At 44.2% G+C, this 6,260-nt stretch overlaps 1 protein-coding gene across 1 annotated transcript in view; it reads right to left on the reverse strand.

The window, feature by feature from the left end:
* The window catches only part of LOC113207593 (organic cation transporter protein), a gene marked incomplete at its 5' end in the record, with an annotated part of 25,445 nt that overhangs the window by 18,703 nt on the left and 482 nt on the right, over positions 1–6,260 (reverse strand).

The raw sequence follows: 6,260 nt of genomic DNA on the forward strand, positions 1-6,260 counted from the left end.
TATTACGGTTTGAACTTTATTTTTATTTTTTAAAAAGAATGCAAACATTACAAATAAAGCCTGAAATTGGGGAACTACGGCTAAACGCGCTCCGTAAGACCATTCAGGATTCACTTTTAACGACTGAGACGATCTGCCGCAGCACTGCGATGCAAAACATCCTGTTTTACTCCCAAACGCACCCGCGTTGCATCAAGTGCTTCCTGCCCGGGCGAGTAATCAGGAAGACCAGTGTGTGTGTCCAGCAGCCAAACTAGGACAGGGTACAGCGGCACCGAGGGATCCCCCACCCTCCAAGTGGTTGTAAAATGAGTTTCGCGAGTATCCCAGAGTATTAGCGAGTTTGCGCGAGTATTGGCAAGTATTATTTCTGGTAAACGTCAACGACATCGTGGGGAACGTCTCGAGCAGCACTACAACCACACGCTTGTTAGAACGAAGAAGAGTGAGAATAAAACGTTAATCGGTTGGTGAATGACATCTAGGACACGCAATTTTATTTAGATACAAAGTGGCGCGTATTGTATTGCCCTTTAGAAAGCTCCATTCAGACAGGCGCGCCAGTCGCAGCTTGGACTGAAAATGAACAGTGGCACGTATTCAAGAAAGAGAGGCGTTCCGGTCAGTTTCTTAACAACGACGTTCTGCAGTACACGACGTGAAAAAGCGGAGTCGTGTCGTGACCACTATAAAGCCGATTTCGGGAATCCAAAACTAAGACAAACCAAAATGAGTGCGGTTGATTTGTCTTACTCGTAGTCTCGTGTCCAGGAATTTTTAGCGCTAATGTGGCGAGGAGATCGACACTCTAGCTGGTGGCGTTCAGGATGCTGGATGCACAAGACCAGCAAAGAAAATGACGTCCACAAAACCGCATTCAGGAGGTAGGGGGCACTCGCTACGGACGTTCTACGAACGATACCCTCATAAGTGAAACACCTGGAAATAGCCCTGACACAGACCGGTCATGAAGCCCGCACCCACAGATACGCCACAGCGCTGTAAGCTGCAAAGGGATCGTCCGGAAAGTAAGTCCGTTTTTCCCGGATTTATTCGGTAAATTAAGGGTGATCAGCGCCTGCAAGATTTGGGGTAGACCACCCTGCAGTGCATGCATGCAACACTGGCAAGATGGTGCCTACCTATCATGCGCTTTGAGACCTTGCAGTTGGCAGGCTTGAAACGGCGAGTGGGACGTACTTTCTGGATGATCCGAGGGATGATCCCTAAATCAGCAATCACAAATGCTCACAATTGTTTTTTTGTTTTTTTTTGCAAAATATTTGCCTTTTAGATGGATTACTTAGAAAAATGGATGACCGTTTTCGGTGGTAGTCAATTTGAACCGTATCACAAAGTAGCACTTTTCCAAAGCTATCTGCCCGAAAAGAAATAGTAACCAAAAATACAAACATGATCATTGGCGATTGCAGATTTATCAGTGGAATGCCATCCACACTCCATTTATCAGTTATCATCAATAATGATTGCCAATATATCAGCATACAAAGAACAGTTTGTAGTGCTTGTAGGGCACATTATGAAAGATTCTGCAAGCCTCGATCCGCCCGCGTTCAGCGAACCCCTCCTTGTACTTCCTCCTTTCTTTTTGTGCCGTGCGTTGTGTCCAGTTTGCGCGGCATCAGCCGAAGGTCGGATACCTTCCACAAGTACCAGTTTGGTTTCACTCAGCACCTTTGTCTGCAGGTTCATTCACCTGATATTTTATCATGTGACGCAGCAGGGCTTTGCATCTTCTGATTTCGGGAAATAATGACTTGGCATGGTTTTCCCCCGTCGCACGCTCACGTTTGTTCAGTTCGTCCTTCCAATCTTTCCACGATTTGACCGTCAATCATTCATCGTATTGTTTCGGTTCAACCTCCTAGCGACGACGGAAAGGCAACTAAGTGGCTTCTTGTGCGTGGGTGACAGCGCAGCTAACTCGCTCTCGAAAATGACAAGGCGTTCACCTTAAGTGAAACAATTGTGAAACGTCGCTCGTAATACTTAGGACAAAATTTCGTGTAAACGAAATCAAAACCGAACGGTCAAACCACAGAGTTGGTGACGATCTTCGATAAAAATTCTTATTTTCGAGTGACACTGAAACTAAGTGACACAAACATAATGTTTCCCCAGGTTTGCCGAAAAACAATAAGAAAAACGTGATTACAAATAATTTTTCAGACGTGCATGACGGCGAGAACAAGCTGTGGCGTAAAAGTATGTGTAGTTAGGTTCGGACGTGCTTCTTTGCTTGTACGTACACGTCTGCTGTGTGCGATGCCAGTCTATCAATAGAGTTAACAGAAAAACACATGAATGTGGCTGGGAAAATGTAAAATGTAATCTTAAAGGCAAGTCAACAAATAACAACCCCTCAAACGCAGAAATTGACGACAGGCTAATCTAGCCTAGCCACAGTCGTATTTGCTGTCAACCCCTAAGTTTAACCACTTATATTGATAATATGGACAGACCTCTGCAACTTCTGCACAAGCAATTAAAACGTTATTCACTTCGGGAGTGCAGTTCTTGGATTATGACAGCTATGGCTTTAGCACCACCACCACTTCCTGTCGCCTATCAAGGGCAACTTTGGTAAACGACCTGAATGCATCCATTACCAACTGCGGCTTCCAAGTGGGATGGAGACTGACGTGAAGCGGCCAAGACAAAAGCGACGGGCTAAGATGTGGTGAGAGATGTGCTAGTACTGACCAAAAGAAGCCTGAAGTGTGCCTGCATTTGCCGGGATTACCTATTTGGGTTACTCTTCACTTCAGAACAACATTGATTCAAAACTAATCGAAATATCTATAAACAATTTTTAAAAAGTTTCTATTAAAAATAATCATACTTACGACTTTCTATTTTAAGAGTGCCAGGTAAATCAATGAAAGAGAATAATTAGAATGTGGCAGACGTTAGGCGTAGTGGGTCCTTTTGCAGGCTTTTACGGAAGCTGGATAAGGCTATAGAACTGCGCTTCGGAAGAAGAGAAGAAGCCAATTAGGACTACAAGGCCCCGCTCCACGTAGCACCTGCCCAATGGATTGCCACTCTTCGAGCGCCTGACTACAAAAACAAAACTATTCCTGGTATTAGGGAAATGGTGCTAAGTGGCATAGCACACCAATAAGTTCAACTAACTCACTGAAAACAATTAAATCATCCATGGCTCTGTCTAGATGACGAAGTTGTTGCAGGAGCACGCGTGGAAGAGTTCCATCCTAACCCTCGCGTGTCTGAGTGCAGCCGCATATGGCGCTCAACAGGACACGCACATTTGCCAATTTCCGGTCGAAATTATGATGGCAGTGAAGCGGCCCGGCACATTGGCCACAACAGCGACACAGCAAGTGTGTGTGTTGGGGGAGTGCGTATAGCAGTGCTACATCAGGGTTAAAGGAAGTGAGCGATTCATCTCCGCGGAAAATTTGAGCTATACTCGGATGCTGTCACCGGCGTGGCGAAAAAATACAAAATTACGGAATCAAGAACTGTGTATATGAAGAAAAAGTTCATGCATGAAAGTGAAGGTAGAAGACTATTACGACACACATAATAAAAATTGTAGACAACTGCAACAGTTGGTTTGTTTGGCGCTTGCAAAGGTGGCAAAACCTCAGCGGCGTTTTAACATTTGAGCAGTCAGCTACGATTAGATTTCTACTTCTTATCGCCGTAGATATAATAATGAACCAAAAAAAATGCAATGACGTCGTAGAGTCCACACAAACCAAATGAAGACAACTAATAACATCCGAATGGGGGGGCACAACACACTTCGTAATAACATGTCACAACGACAGAGCCAACTGATATCTATAGGCGCGGAGTTGCACCGGCGAGCGGTGCTCACTGCATCTTTGGCACGTGAGCTCGCGCTGGGCATGGAGTAGCGAGGCGCTCGAGCTGGACGGGGTGTCATTGTGAAACAGACCCAGTAGCTCGCGTGCTCTGCCCCCCTCTCCCTCTCCCCTCTCTCTGTTCTTCTCATCACCTCACAGACGGTACGTGCTCTTGCTTATATAGAAGCAGTACATGGCAAATATCAACTAAGAAACAGTTATCGTGCAAGCATATTTCAAGTTTGGGCACTTGAATACGTTTTCCATTGGAAATTAACAGGCGCAGTGCCAAATCGATGCCAAAGATGTGATGGTTTGTTAAAGGCCGTACACGACAGTTTTTTTTTTTAAAGGAACAGATTTCGATTATGGGAGATTTTCACTCAATCAGAAATTGCCCGCGCGTTTATCGATGCAGCGATTTATTTAGCTTCTGTGCAATCAATCGTAGGTCCACGGTGAGTCGAACTTTTAGTTTTCACAGAGCGGGACTGATCGTGCTAATCTGACCAGCAGAGCGTCTAAAACGCCTTGAGGGGCGTAACAGGGATATCGGCTGAGGTCAGAACAAATTCGTCGCGCAGCGGCCTCGTCTCTAGGATAGGTAAGGCAGAATGGGGCGGAAGGAGGCACGGGCGGGAGGAGGGAAGGGCGGCTTCTTCCTTTGCTAATGTCGGTTAAGAAGAACGATCGAAGCCTGCACTGGAAATGCAAGTGTGAGAATGCCACACACTTGTACGTGTGTCAATGCCCATTTGGGCACTGAAGAGAGCAAAGGTGGGAATTTTCCTCTGACTCTTAAAATTCATACACTTGTGCCTTGTGCCTCCACGTCTATGAATAACTTTCAAACACCTACTATAAGTGTGGGAAATTCACACATTTGGGTAACCGATGTGTCCGCTGCTCTAAAGCACCTATGGGTTACGATTAGGTTCAATCGGACGTCACTCCTCCCTTTCTCTTACTTCATAAGAACCACTAGATCGACAAGGAAAAGAAGCTCAGATAACCCTTCTATTCCGACTATTTGTCAGTAATGCAAGACGTTAAAAATATGAGAACAGCAGGCAACTCACAGCCAAATGTGATTATCATACAGTCTTTCAATACTGCACTGAAAACAGCGTAATAACGCATGTTAGCACTCGACGATAACGCGGGGCACATTTCAGTTTTTGTGGAATATTTTCTAAACGAGCGCTGAAATTTAATATTTGAAAGCACCATTGAATTTCACGTAAAATTTCCGATCAAACGAGCCTACATGTGATAAGGTTCTGAACAAAGGTTCTCTAAGAACACGTCTAATTCCGTATTATTATTTGAACTCCGAACCCTATCACATGTAGGCTTGTTTGATCGAAAATTTCGCGGAAAATCCGATGGTGCTTTCGAAAACTAAATCTCAGAGCTCGTTTAGAAAATATTCCACATAAACTGAAATGTGCACCGCGTTATCATCTAGTGATAATAACATGCGTTATTACGCTGTATTCAGTGTGGGTGGGTGATCCGCACCGTGTTTTTTTTTGTTTTTTTTTGGCTTATATTGTACCGGATTTACGCGTGCGGGCGGGCTTGCCTATCGTCGCCCCCCAAGGCGCTTCACGGCCCCGTGCGAGTATGCAACCCGTCTGCACGCATGAATCCGGTACAGTATAAGCAGAAAAAAACCATGGCGCGGTTCACCCACCCTGTATGGTATGTTAAATAAAATGTCGACGCGACCCACAACGAGAAAATCCCAAGAACACGGACATCGACCCCAAACGCTAAAGTTATCAAATACCGAACATAAACAAATAATCTATAAGGCTACGAATCGCCAAAGGTTTGATAGAGCGCACTGTCACTCTGAGAAAAGGTGTGGCACAACAAACAGGCATAATACAAAAGTTCACTCAAGAGTGTTTGCTCTACTCTTGTTCTGTTATACACTATCAAGAACTATACTTTTTAATAGTTTTCATGAATTTTGTTGTGTGGAAGACCTCAAACGCACTGGCCCTTACATCCTCACATGAAGAGTACTCACCAGGCAGCTTGGTCTTGATTAGCATGGTTGCAGATGAAGGTAATTCACAATTTCACATCTAAATCGTTTACCAAGTAGTCCCTCTGTCACTACACTTATTCTTGACAATTCACGACATGTAGGAACGAGCGTGCGTTTTTTTAGATTTTATAGGAAAAGGCTCTCTTTACAGACAACTCAGCAGTTTATGGTAGACCCACAACTCTTTTTAAGCTTTAAAAATAATATCAACGCATTTATTAATGCCGGACAGTAGAAATAAAGTTACTAGGCACAGAAAAAGCTGATAGGTTGAGAAGAAAAAAGTTAAAATACCGAAAGGTTAAAAAGAAATTTCCCTAAACAAAAACATATATTTAACTATA

This window comes from Frankliniella occidentalis, unplaced genomic scaffold (genome assembly GCF_000697945.3).
Source record: "Frankliniella occidentalis isolate FOCC.00 unplaced genomic scaffold, Focc_3.1 Scaffold18, whole genome shotgun sequence".
NCBI lineage: Eukaryota > Metazoa > Arthropoda > Insecta > Thysanoptera > Thripidae > Frankliniella > Frankliniella occidentalis.